Below are 15328 nucleotides of genomic sequence, written 5' to 3' on the forward strand. Positions count from 1 at the left end.
AGGAAGATAAAAGTATTACATTATTTGTTGCTAAAGGTTTCCAAAAGCTCATTTTTATGTAAAACTTTACCACCAACTATGAAAACATGGAGAAAGCAATCTGCATTGTGTGCCCCTATCTATGCTTCTTTTCTACAGTGCAATAAAAAGTTGAGCAGGCTAAACCTTATAAAATTTTATTTCATCATCATTCACATAAGGAAATTTAAACTAACTATTGCAGAAAAATCAGACTGGCGAGAAACCAAGCACCACTTGGAGAATTGGAGAACTCAGGTTTATTATGCTGGTGGTCCCAGAAGAGCTAGTGCTCCAAAGATCTGGGTCCTGAACTCAGGGGTAACTTTACTTTTATAGGGCTTAAGAAGCAAAGGCAATACATCTGTTATCTAGACAGAACAAGCAAAGGGAAGGGTGAGTCTTCAGTTGATCTCAAGGTCACCCTGCCCTTCTGCCTATGCAGCAAACATGTCTACAGAAGCAGAACCAAAATCTGATTACAAAGTTAGCCATTTGAGTGAAAATTCCTCTTCATAATGAAGGTTGTACCCTGGAAATGACTTTTATAGATTGAAATGCATTTATTAAATTAATGAAAAGGGTATGATGTTTATTCATCAGTTTATTTTTCCTAATATTTAAATATTGTGGCCTTCAAAATACATTTCCTTGACACTTTCTAATATGTATATAGCACTACCTAGAATTTTCTGATTAAGTTAGATTGTCTAACATAAATTTATTCTTCGCTTTCTCTCTTCTTTCCTTCCTTCTTTCCTTCAAAAATGAGCTATGAAAATGTTACAGGCATTGCATTTGTCACTATAAATTTACAAAAAAAAAAATTTTGCCCTCAAAAAGATCAGGCAGCTATACAAAATGCTAAGGGTTTTCTTTTTGCCATAAAAGGTAAAGTTGTAATTAATAGCCTCTCACACAGAAATTTTAAAGGTTCTTGGGTTACAAAGGAAATTACACATCAAGCTAGGTATTTTCCTTTTGCTATATATGGCAGTTAGTTTTTACTGCAAAAAATTAATGTGAAAGTAGAAAAGTAATGGAAAAGTTTTTATAGCTGACTTTGCAGAGCATTACAGCATAATTTGATTAATGCACCTAGTTAACATTTAACTGTCTTAAGAGAAATATTTTTCCTGTTTACAGCCTACATTTCTTTCTTCCCCCAAGCTTAATTTAATGCAAAACTTCCATTGATATAATTGTTAATGCTTGAGAATTTTTGTTTCTGTTCACAAAGCATGAGATACATTTTTATGTGTTGTATACTATATGTGTTGAAGCAGCAATAACATTTTTCATAGCCTTGCAAAACTTAAACTAGTGTGGTGATTTCAACAGCAAAAATCTAGATTTAATTAATAACGAAGAGTTATTCTTCCAAAGATTAAGCGAGGATTTTATTTAAGTCTAACTCAGCAAAGGAAATTGGGTTCGTAATGGTTGTTTGGTATCTGTCAGATAGAAGTCTTAATGACTTCATTTTATTATCTGGTAGAAAAATTTTACTAAAAGTAATTTTCAGATTGACTTGCATTCTATAACACATGAATTATTAAAAATAAATGTTAATCGGACAGACTTTATTGTAACCAGAACTATGTACATTGCAATCTCTAGCAACAACATCAATGTGAAAAGATGGTTCCCGCAGACTGTTTCAAACAGATAATCTGGAAAAAAATAAACACAGTGTAGACCATAATGTCTCCAGCTTTGGGATAGTAGGTAGGTTTTAGTATCAGGGTCAGTTGACCTTCCTGGCTGTCTCTTTGAATTTTGGCAATGCTTTAAGCCAATAAACTCAACTGGCTTCATACGAAATTGTGTACATCCTGTTTGGTAATGCCACTCATAACACCAGGAACCCGATGAGACCCAGGCCCAAGACCTCAGTCTCACCTCCCTGTCCTTGCCTTCGAAGTCGTGAAAGTAACTCACATTTTAAAAGAGGATACAAAATTGCCTATGACATTTAATTCTATATATATTTAATTTTTCTGATTTTTTTATGTCACAATTTTTGTTTTGGAAAAATGGTGAGACATGAATAAAATATCTCAACCGAGAACAAAAAGTTCTAGCTTTTAATTTTAGTTATATAGATCTGGGAAAATGTCATTTAATTTTCTTGGCCTATACCCCTTATCTTTAAAGATTAAGATTTGTCTGGGTCAGTAATTCTTAAATTTTCTAAGTCACGAACTGCACTGAAAATCATCTGAGTTTTTATCATTACATTCTCAGAAAACTGTGGACCTTCATACAAGGATTATGCTCAGACATACAAACTGATAAAATTTTGTGTGATATTTGAACAGGTTATTTATAGATTTTTTTTTTTAAACTGATCCAAATTAAGAGCCCTCAGACAATCTGCTTGATTTTTCTCATCTCTAATTCTTCACAAAATTTATAACTTCTGAATAAATCAGAGAGTTTTCTTGGGGGGGAAACCCCGAGTTTTCCATATAACCTAGAAATTGAGTAATAAATCATTGAATAAAAAGATATGATTAGCCCTAACCTTGACTTTTGAACTTTCATGTTGTAAGAATTGTTGTGAAATAATATTTGTTTTTAATGATCTTTTGGATCAAGAGTCAGTGAACTTTTTCTATGAATAGTAAATATTTTAGGTTTTCCGGGCCACACAGTCTTTGTTGCAACTACTCAACTCTGCCACTGTAGTTTGAAAGCAGCCATATGCAATATACAAACAAGTGACCATGGCTGTGTCTCAATTTTATTTACAAAATTTTATTTACAAAAACAAGGAGTGGATGAGGTATAGCTCATAGACTACTGGCCTATTTTTGATGGCTAAAGTTAAATTTAAACTTCTCATTCAATTTTACCTAACATCCTCATTCATATTTTGCCCTAAAATTTAGGTGTAACAACATTAATAGTCTATTTATTTTATCCTAATATTGAGGTATAACATTATATTCACTATGCAAGTGTATAGTTGGGAAAATATGCCAAAAAGAACACCTTTTGTTTAAAAACATAGCGTGCTTTTTAGATGTGTTAGAGTTACAGATTCCAAGAATTTAATGATTCTAACTTGTCAATACTGCATCCAAATTTCCTTTATTCTTTACTTCATGAAAGTATTTTAGAATAGAGCTTTACTATCAGACATCACTAATATAAGAAAAAGTGACATTAAAAGTTAACACACATGCACACACACGAAAAAAAACAAATAAAAATTAGCACTCCCATCAGTTTGATTCACCTAGATTGATAATTTTTAAAAAATAATAGGTAGTCACTAAGAATTTTACAGCCAGACATGCTAGTAGTATGCAATCTGTTCTATTGCTTAAAACTTTAAAAGAGGTAAGGAGGACTTTCAAGGGCTTAGAGGAGAAAATAATCCAAGCAACTTTTCTATGTTAGAAATACTTTCCATGGATAACAAGTAGATGATAAATGAAATCAAAATTTTAAATACGCTCTGCATTAAAAATTTTGGCAAATGTCGCTGTACTTCGTTGGAACTAGTAGCATTAATCCACGAAGTTACTTACTCTGGTTCTGTGCCTTATTTTTAATAAAATAACAAATCTTTTCATTGTGTATACAAGCTTAATTTTTCATAATTCTGTCCTGAAAGAGCAGTCATTCTTCTGAGAATAAAGATTAATGATAACATAAATTAAACTTTTTTGGTTTTCAGAGAATTTCACAGATTTAACACTCCATTCTGGTACATGAAAAATCCAAGATTCATTTCTCAGGATCTAAGAACTGATGTCCTGTGTATATAGTACTTTTACAACATCAGTTTATTTTTATTTCATACTTTATCCTGCGATATTGAATGCTAATTGAAACTCACGTCTAGTTACTGCCAAGGAAAGTTTAAACCTTAAATCTTTCTTTTCTCAGATATAATCTTTTTTAGTAGCAGTCTAAATAATGTCTTATGTAAAACATCTTGGATGAGGAAAAATACCCTTTTTACACAGAAATTTTATATTCAATATTTTTCCAGATCTCACAAATCTAAGAACTCTCCACAAACTTTTTCCTTTTCTCCCTTCAAAAATTCAAACTGTCATTTCTCTGGATCTTTCCCCAAAGCCCTAAATTTTATAATAAATCATCTTTCTTCCTGTTTTTTTCAAATTCCCTATTTTCTTTATTTCTCTTCTTGTTATATTTTTTGCATTTCTGCTGCTCCCTGCAATATTGATTAGAAATAAAAAGTAAACAAAAATTAATACAGCTACGAGAGAAATTTGTTGGTCTGCAGTCTGTGACTTTTCTGTTTGCTTTATTATCCCTTTTGTAAATGATCTTAATATTTCTTCCTCCCTTTTAGAGTTAGCTAAACATTTTTTTTATTTCTTCTGTGAAAGCTCATTACTAGGTTTCTGAGATTAGCATATTCTATGTATTGTACTAAAAAGTACTTGTTGACTTTTTGGTATTTGATTTGCTTGTCTGCTTCAAACGTGATTACCTCACATTTGTCTATATCACAATAAGACTGTTTACATGAAGACATTTAAGCTAACCAACACTGACAATGTTTTTACATATTTTAGGTGCATTTTTATATTAAAAATGATATGACCTCTCCATAGTCATCACAGTTCTGTGAAAGATCAATCTTGTCAACAGTCGTCTTTAGCGCTCTAATTGTTAGAGTTATCACAGAAAGTCATGCCACAAATTTTATTCCACTTTGACCTTGTTCTTTTAACACAATTTCTCTACTTAAACAGGAGAAGGATGCACATCTTGCGCACATACATATCTTAGGTAATTTCATACACAACCTAATTTTGTATTTCCATATTACTGCCCCCATTTTATAGATAACAATATTGAAGCCCAGTAATTTTCCCAAAGTCATAAGTTCAGTAAATAGTGGATCCATGATTCAAGCGCTTATAAGTTTGCCTTTAAAATACCATGCTGTTTCTAGAATTTCTCTGTCTTCTTAAGGAGAAAAATCTATAATCATGTCTAAATACCCTTCATCATGAAGTCTAGGGACGTCTAAATGAATATTGCTAATGTTATTTGACTTCCTTGCCTCTCAAAAAACTAATATCATAAACTTATAAATTGAGATTTACTTATTTGTTAATCTAAGAAGCATTTATTGGACATCTACCTGGTATCGATGCCATGTAGATATTGAAGCAACTTAAAGATAAAATACAGGCTCTGACTTGAAAACATTAAGTTTCCATTTGCTACTTTCCTCCTCACTAACGGTCTGATTCTCATCTGTAACAGGAGTAAAACCATAGTACATACTTCATTTAGTTTGTCTCAGGTAATTTTTATTAGCATTCCCATTTTACGGATGGGGAAACTAAAAGTGCAAAAAAGTTAAGCATCTTTCCCAAATTCATACAGCTAATCAGTGATGAAACTAAAATTTGAACCCAGGCAGTCTGGCTCCAGTGCATGTGTTCTCAGCCACTATGTCATGCTGCTTGCATGACAATGAATAGAAATCTCACAGGAAAGTGAAATAACACTGACTTCTTTCAGTTTTGATGCAGGGGGTGTATAAGCTCTTTTATTTCTCTATTACTGATTCTTAGAATTTTTGGTGCCTTTCTCAGAAAAATATGTTAAATATCTTATGTGTTAGTCAAAGGAAACACAAGGACCTAGAAAATTGGTCTTTATCTTTAACCTGGTTTAAAATGAAATAAAATTACCTACTTACAAAAGATTTTTCAGAGAAAATTTTTAGAGAACAGACTGGTGATTGCCAGAAGGGCGGGGGTCGAGGGCGTGGATAAAAATGGTGAAAGGGTGAAGAAGTACAAATTAATAGCTACAGAACTGCAATGGGGGTATGGAATAAAGTATGGAGAATACTGTTAATATTATTGTGATGGCTGTGTGTAGTGCTGGGTGGGTGCTAGAGTAGTCGGGGGGATCATTTTATAAATTATGCGATGTCTAACCATCATGCTGTATACCTGAAACTAATACATAATTAAATGAAATTAAATTTTTTTCAATGGTATCAATAAATAACTTAGATATCACACAGCTGTTCTGAGAATCAAATTAGATAATATAATCTTATAATGGTTCTAGCACAAAATAGATGTAAATAAATTTTATATGCTTTATAAAAAGAAAATTACAGAGATAATTTTGCATTTTCTGCTAGGAAAGACCTGTCTGTATCTTAAAGAATGAGGGAGTAGATAAACTTCTTGTTCCAAATTTAAAATGGCTTATTAAATGTCATTAAAACTAAAATTTATTCTGCACTGATATAATGGGGCATATCTCTCATTTACCTCTCTGCCTCTAGCCAGAATACAGTGCCAAAATCATTCTACATGACTGAGCATAAGAGGGTAAGGCAACCTTTGTGATAGTGAACAAAATTACAAATCAATTAAAATTTTTATGAATTGATGTTTTTTTGTGTAATTTTATCTTGAGATACAAAAGGTGAAAAGAACATTTCAAAAAAAAATAGAAGTTTATACCTATTGAATTCCTAATATGTGCTGTGTAATATGCCCGGCATTTTCTCATGTGTAATCTTATTTATTCTTTATATAACAACCCTCATAAATGTTGTCAGTAGACACTAAGACAAGCTTTTTTCAGCACTCGGGAATAAGGAAAATCACATCGCCCCTGGCAGGTAAACAGTGAAACCAGCACATATAGGAAGACAGCAGAACTACTCACGATCATCAGCCAGGTCTCAAAGGACTAAACCAGTGCAGAGAGGACACGTGAGTTTGAAGGTGAGCGGGCAGAACTGGACACTACAGTGGTAATGTCTACTTAATGAGCGCTGCCCCTGTGCCAAGGAGTGTACTAAGCACTTTTTATTATTTTCCAACACTATAAGAAAGGGACAAAGCTGAAACTTGATACTAGGCCTGACACTGAACTCTACTATTGGAATCCCAGTCACAATGTCAGCAGTGCCTGTCCTATACTGTCTGGGAGATGATGCCTCTTGTGGCCATAAAGAATTCTAACGAATGTGCCACTTTTCCACTTTTTCTTTCTTTCTTTCTTTCTTTCTTTCTTTCTTTCTTTCTTTCTTTCTTTCTTTCTTTCTTGCTTGCTTGCTTGCTTTCTTTCTTTCTTTCTTTCTTTCTTTCTTTCTTTCTTTCTTTCTTTCTTTCTTTCTTTCTCTCTCTCTCTCTCTCTCTTTCTTTCTTTCTTTCTTTCTTTCTCTCTTTCTCTCTCTCTCTCTCTCTCTCTCTCTCTCTCTCTCTCTCTCTCTCTTCCTTCCTTCCTTCCTTCCTTTTTTAGCTACCTGCTATCTAAACTGTTTTTATGCTTGGGATATCCATACAATATGTCTCTTGGTAGGAAGCTCAGCCAGTCTGAGGTACCCACCAGCCCTAGAATTCAGAGCTAAGGAAGCCAAGGAGGGGAAGCAGTAGAGGCATCGCTCTGACTGAGGGGCAGCTCTAGCACATCGAGTTTTAAGGGACCCAGTGTTGGAGGGCCTCTGGTGGCCCCAGTGACCAGTGCCAACTGCAGCCACAGGCAACATAATCATGGCTTTGACACAGCATTACTTTATTCCTGCTCATTTTCTGATCCTGGCTCCCCAAGCTTCCCACAATCCTGTGAGTTAACCAATAGCCTTTCAATAAATCTTCTCCTGCTTCTATCATGATGATGACTGACAGGATCATAGTCAACATAGCTCAAAGAATCTCTGAGAAGACAGTTGAATGGAGCTGTCTTTGTCTCATTCACCAAAAACTTAGTCATATTTCCTCTCCGTCTCACCAAGCAAACTTTTAATCATAATTTGGTTTCAGACAATTGAAAAGGAATGAACTTGTCCTGCCGATACGAGAATTGTCATTCACCAGAATGGATCTGCTTCTTATGTTAATACATTGATCTTTCTCTTTTTGACATTGGTAGGAGTTTGGTTACTGTGAATGTGCTTTTGAAAGCTACATTCACTCTAATATGCTAACAACTAATGTGCACGAGGACTAGAACAAAAGAATTCTGGTGAATTCATCAAATGTCCACAAATATATCCTCTTTGGAAAATAACTGCCCACCTTCCAACATTATAATTAGCTCAGGCTTTCCTTTCTCCAAACTTTTCCATCATGGAGATAAATACAAACAGACTAAGGTAGAAAAAATATCTGCTAATATAACTGTAAAAAAAAATTAAAAGCTTCAGAACTCATCATTTGCATATGACCCAAGTGTTGGAAATTTACCAAGTTGTTAACAGTATTAGAAAATTCAAAGATTAAATTTAATTTAAAACAAAAGAGACCATATAGGATGGAGAGGTAATCTCTGAATTCCATCTGAAGGTATAGGAAGCCAGAGGTAGAATATAAATCATGTCTGAAAGTGTCCATGATTAGATCTGGAAAGGACCCTCTAACAGGTAAGAATGATCTGAGGGGAGATATGAGGGACAGATTTCAGCCCAAGAATTTCAAAGAGCAACAAATAAAGAGAGAAGGGAACTCCAGGTCACATGAGTGAAAAAGGAAGAAAATCCAAGGCAAATAACATAGCTAACCTTCTAGTAGTTCCTGGAAACATGTTATATATGTGAATGAAATCCAATTAATGAACCTGAAAGTGAGTGGACAACTAAAACGGAAATTGTGCATCAAGAAACACTGGAAATGAGAAGCTAAGTGTGGAGTTTGAACCAAAACTAAAAGCAATGGGTATTCAGCAAAGGGAAACCAAAGTGAGTTTTGTAGCTTCTGTCAATCTCTATCACAATGTTTGTAGGATTTGAGATTGTTTCATACCATGTATAGTCTCAATGCCTTGTGTCAAACAGGAATGAGCATCTTGACATTGGTCTTGACAATGATGACACCAAAAGTACACAGAACAAAAGCAAAAATAAACGAGTGGGGCTTCATCAAATTAAAATGCTTCTGCACAGCAAAACAAAACAAAACAAAAAACAAAACAAAACAAAAAACAGCAAAATGAAAAACTAACATACAGAATGGGAAAAATATTTATATACCACATATCTGATAAGGGGTTTATATCTAAAATACATAAGGAACTCACACAACCCAGAAGCAAAATAATCAAATAATCCAATTTAAAAATGGGCAACAAGTACATGAAAAGTGCCCAATATCACTAATCATCAGGGGAATGTAAATCAAATCCACAATGAGCTAGCCCCTCATGCTTGTTAAGATGGTTATTATCAAAAAGACAAAAAAAAAAAGTGTTGGTGAAGATATGGAGAAAAGAGAACCCCTTCCTACTGTGGGTAGGAATGTAAATTGATGCTGCCACTGTGGAAAACAGTATGAATTTTCCTCAAAAAATAAAAATAGAAATTCCATATGATCCAGCAATCCACTTCTGGGTATATATCCAAAGGAAATAAAATCACTGGTTGGAAATGATATCTTCATCCCCATGCTGATAGCAGCATTATTTACAATAGCCAAAACATGGAAACTACTTATATGTCCAATGATGGATGAATAGATAATGAAAATGTGGTGCATGTGTATAAAATAATAATAATAAAATGTTATTCACACATAAAAATAAGGAAATACTGTATCATCTCACATGTGGAATCTAAAGAAAAGAACTCACAGAAATAGAGAACATGTCAGTGGTGGCCAGAGATGGGGGATGGGGAGCAGAATAAGTGAAGGTGATCAAAGAGTACAAACTTCCAGATGAAGAATTTCTGGGCATATACTGTACAGTCTGGTGACTATAGTTAACAATACTGGGTTGTATATTTGAAAGCTGCTAAGACAGTAGAACTTAAGAGTTCTCTCAACAACAACAAAAAATTATAACTATGTGGGATGAAGGATATGTTAACTAACTTTATTGTGAAAATCATTTAGCAATATAAACATATATCAAATCATTAAATTGTACACCTTAAATTTGCACAATGTTATATGTCAATTATGTCTCAATAAAAGTAGAAAAAACAATTGCAATAACGATAAAATAAAATTCCCCAATATTTTTTATTCAAAATTTACTAAAAATGTGATATTTTGACTATTTCTATTTAAAATCTTGAAATTTGAGATACATTAAGTAATACATTAGTTTGTTCAGTCTCTAAATTAAAGCAATAAACTGGTAGTATAAATTCTCAGGTCACTAAGTTCGATTTTATGCATTCATCTGGCTGACTATAAATTTAAAATCTTTTGCAGCTTATCTTTTGTCCCTGTTTAAAAAATATAAAGGACTTCACTTTCAACTAAACTTCTGCTGAGAAATTAGTTATTTTTTAAAAATTTATTTTTCAATTAGAGTTGACATTCAATATTATTTTATATTCGTTTCAGCTGTACAGCATAGTGGTTAGACATTTACATAATTTACAAAGTGATCCCCCCAATTAATCTAGTACCCACATGGCACTGTACATAATCATTACAATATTATTGACTATATTCCCTATGCTGTCCTTTACATCCCTGTGACTACTTTGTAACTACCAATTTTTACTTCTTAATCCCTTCACCTCTTTCATCCAGCACCCCCCCAAATCTCCCACCCGTCTGTCAATCATCAGTTTGTTCTCTGTACCTATGAGTCTGTTTTCATTTTGCTTATTTGTTTATTTTGTTCCTTAGATTCCATATATAAGTGAAATCATATGGTATTTGTCTTTCTCTGTGTGACTTATTTTATTTTGCATGATACCCTCCAGGTCCATCCATGTTGTTGCAAATGGTAAGATTTCTTTTTTTTTTTTTTAACAGCTGAGTAATATTTCACTGTATATATGTACCACAACTTTTTTACTTAATAATAAGCAGTCCAGAACCTTTTTGGCACCAACGACTGGTGCTCCTATGAGAACTCAATGCTTGATGATCTGAGGTGGAGTTGAGGTGGTGATGCTAGTGCTGGGGAGCACCTGCAAATACAGATGAAGCTTTGCCTGCTCACCCGCCACTCACCTTTTGCAGTGCGGCCTGGTTTCCAGCAGGCCTCGGACCAGCACCGGTCCACAGCCTGGAGGGGATAGGGAGCCCTGAGCTAATCGTCTATTGATGGGCACTTAGATTTCTTCCATATTCTGGCTATTGTAAAGAGTGCTGCTGTGAATATGGGTGTACATAGATCTTTTCGAATTAGTGTTTTGGGTTTTTTTGAATAAATATCCAGAAGTGAAATTGCTGAGTCAAAAGGTAGTTCTATTTTAAATTTTTTGAGGAAACTCCAAACTATTTTACATAGTGGTTATACCAATTTGCAATCCCGCCAATGGTACATGAGGGTTCCCTTTTTTCCACATCCTTGCCAACATTTGCTGTTTTTTGATTTATTGATGATAGCCATTCTGACAGGTGTGAGGTGATATCTCATTGTGGTTTTAATTTGCATTTCTCTGATGACTATTGACATTGAGCATCTTTTCATATGTCTATTGGCCATCTGTATTTCCTCTTTGGAGAAATGTCTATCCATGTCCTCTGCACATTTTTCAATTGAATTGCTTGTTTTCTTTGGTTTTGAGTTGTATGAGTTCTTTATAAATTTTGGATATTAACCCCTTATCAGATGTATCATAGGCAAATATCTTCTCCTATTCAGTAGGCTGTCTTTTTGTTTTGTTGATGGTTTCCTTTGTTGTACAAAAACTTTTTAGTTTGACGTAGTCTCATTTATTTTTCTTTCGTTTCCCTTAACTGAGAAGATGTATCAGAAAAAAAATTTTACTAACAGCAATGTCAGAGAGTTTACTGCTTATGTTTTCTTCTAGGAGTTTTAAGGACTTACATTTAAGTCTTTAATCCATTTTGAGTTTATTCTTGTATATGGTGTAAGAAGGTGGTCCAGTTTCATTTTTTTTTGCATATATCTGTCCAGTTTTTCCAACACCATTTATTTTAGTTTTTTGAAGTATTTATTGTTTTATTGAAATATAGTAGACAATTAGTTGCTCATATTTACAGTGTACAATTCAATGAGTTTTTTTTCAATTACAGTAGGCATGCAATAATATATTAGTTTCAGTTGTACAGCACAGGGCTTAAAGATCTATATAACTCACTAAGTGAGCACCCTACTAAATCTAGTACCCTTCTTCTCCCTTACATATTTATTACAACATCGTTGACTATTTTCCTTACGCTACACTTTATTTCTCCATGACTATTTTGTAACTATCCATTTGTACTTCTTAATCCCTTTGCTCTTTTTCACTGACCCTGACCCTGCTAACCCTCCTCCCATCTAGTAGCCCTCAAAATATTCTCTGTATCTATGAGTTTGTTTCCATTTTCATTGTTGCAGTTGTTTATTTTGGTTTTTTTAGATTCCACATGTATGTGAAATCACGTGGCATTTGTCTTTATCTGACTCACTACATTCAGTGCACTACTCTCTAGGTCCATCGAGGCAATATCATTTTCCATCCCCTTCCTTTTAGTCTGTCTATGTCTTTTCATCTGAAGTGAGTCTCTCGTAGGCGGCATATGTAGGGGTCTTGTTTTCTTATCCATTCAGCCACTCTATCTTTTAATTGGAGCAATTAATTCTTTTCCATTGGAGGTACTTGTTGATAGATATGTAGTTATTACCATTCTTTATTCCTGTTTTTGATATATTTTTCTTCTTCTTAAAGAATTCCCTCTAACATTTCCTGTAATACTGTCTTGATGGTGATGAACTCCTTCAGCTTTTTATTGTCTGGGAAGCTCTTTCTCTGTTCTTTGACTCTAAATGATAGCTTTGCTGGATAAAGTATTCTTGGTTGTTGATCCTGAGTTTTCAACACTTTGAATATTTTTTCCCAAGCCCTTCTGGCCTGCAAAGTTTCTTTTGAGAAACCAGCTGCCAGTCTTATGGGAGCTCCCTTGTTAGGTAACGAACTGCTTTTCTCTTGCTGCTTTTAAGATTTTCTCCTTGTCTTTAACCTTTGGCATTTTACTGGTGATTTGTCTTGGGCCTCTTTGAGTTCATCTTTTTTGGGGACTTTGGCTTCCTGGGGTTGTATGTCTATTTTCTTCACCAGGTTAGGGATACCCTATGATGCAGATGTTGTTACATTAATTTTGTCCCATAGGATCTTTAAATTGCTGTCATATTTTTGGATTCTTTTTTCTTGCTGTTCTGATTGGGTGAACTCCACTTTCCCATCCTCTATAGCGGTTATTTGATTCTCCACTTTATCCACTCTGTTGATTTCCTCTAATATACTCCTTATCTCAGATAATGTGTTCATTTCTGACTAGTTCCCTTTTATAATTTCCATTTTCATTTTTATGTTTTTTATTTCTGTTAAGTTCTCACTGACTTCATCTACAGTTCCCCTAAGTTCATTATAACTTTATAACCAGTGTTTTGAACTCTGCATCTGATAGATTCCTTGACTCCATTTTCCTTGGAGGTCTGTTCTGTTCTTTCCTATGGGATTTGCTTCTTTGTCTCCCCATTTTGGCTGCCTTTCTGTGCCTGTTTCTATGTACTAAGCAAAGTTCCTAAGTCTCCCTGTCATTAGCGTGGTTTTGTGTAATAGGTGTCCAGAGGCACAGTCCTGGGAGGGTTCAAGCTGCAGGCTAAGTTTAGCCCCATCTTGTGCCCCCAGGTAAGAAAGATTCAGCAAGCAATCCACAGATACTGTGCTTATAGTTACTTCAAGAGGCCACACCAGAAATTGATGCCAGCTGCCACCGGTGTGGCACTTGTACGGCTCAGCAGGGGCATAGGACTCGCGGAGAACACAACTGGATGTGGCTTGGGTAGGGCTGCTATTTGGGGGAAGCGGAGTTTCAGGGAATCTTCTGGACGGAGGGACCTCTCTTATCAAGTTTGATGACATCTCAGCTATGGTGGCACTGCGTCCGCACAGTGGGGGTGGGGAGGGCTCAACAGAAGAACAATGGATACCACTAGCACTTCTGCCCAGGAGAAAGCCTTGCCTCTGGCCCTTGCTCTGACAACTCAATGTAAATCCCTGGTGCCTCTCGTGCAGCCAACCAGGTGCTGGCGCTCAGAGGGAGAGAGTCCGTCACCACGAAAGTTCAGTCACAGACACGGCCCCTTTAAGAGGAGTCTGCAGCTGCAATAGCCTCTGTCTCACTCAGCTGCAAGGGACTGGGCAGCCTTGCCTCTTCACCCCCTCCTACCTCCTGCCCTTGCAGGGTGATTTCTTATTTTTCTTCCCAGTTGTAGGGCTTCTGTTCATCTAGACTCTGTGACTCTGCTTGCTGTTTGCTCCATGTTTCTGTCACAACTTTGGTGTGGTCGCAAGAGGAGATGTGTAAAGCCTCTATCATCTATGGCATTTTACCCTTCCCAACACCATTTATTGAGTAGACTGTCTTTACCCCATTCCATTGTATATTCTTGCCACCTTTGTCATAGATTAAATGACCACATATGCGAGGGTTTATTTCTGGGCCCTCTATTCTGTTCCATTGATCTATGTGTCTGTTTTTGTGCCAGTACCATGCTGTTTTGAGTACTATAGACTTATAGTATAGTTTGATATCAGGTTGCATAATACCTTCAACTTTGTTCTTTCTCAAGATTGTTGTGGCAATTTTTTTATATAGTTCCATATAAATTTTTCAATTATTTGTACTAGTTCTGTGAAAAATGCCATTGATATTTTTATAGGAATTGCATTAAAACTATTTTGATAGGGATTGCTTTGGTTAGTATGGACATTTTAATGATGTTAATTCTTCCTATCTATGAGCACTGTTTCCATTTATTTTTTATCTTCTTCAATTTCTTTCTTCTATGACTTATAATATTTTGAATACAGGTCTTTTATCTCTTTGGTTAAATTTATTCCTAGGAATTTTATTTTATTTTTTGATGCAATTATAAATGGGATCGTTTTCTTAATTTCTCTTTCTGATACTTCATTATTGGTATATAGAAATGCAACTAATTTCTGAATATTAATTTTGTGTCCTATTACTTATAATGAATTCATTTATCAGTTCTAACAGTTTTCTGGTGGAATCTTTAGGGTTTTCTGAGAAATTAGTTATTTTTTACCCATCTCCAAATTAGAAAAACTCTTAGGTTCAGCCCAAAGCATATCTTGCCTGTTGTCTTTGTTATTCAAAACAGCCCCTAAAATAACCCAATTTTTATATCAATGTCTTTAAACATGCATGAGGGTATACTCATATAATATTATCACACGATTTTAACTTATCATTCATATTTAAGAATCATTCTCCTAAATCTGCACCAATGCTCTCAGGTCATTGTAAAACATACATTTTCAGATTCACAGCATCTTAAAAGCTTCCAAGAGTTTAAGCTTTGAAAGCTTTTAAAATGGTTTATTGATCTAAAATGTCTG

The sequence above is a fragment of the Pteropus alecto genome, unplaced genomic scaffold (assembly GCF_000325575.1).
Source record: "Pteropus alecto unplaced genomic scaffold, ASM32557v1 scaffold24, whole genome shotgun sequence".
Taxonomy (NCBI): Eukaryota; Metazoa; Chordata; class Mammalia; order Chiroptera; family Pteropodidae; genus Pteropus; species Pteropus alecto.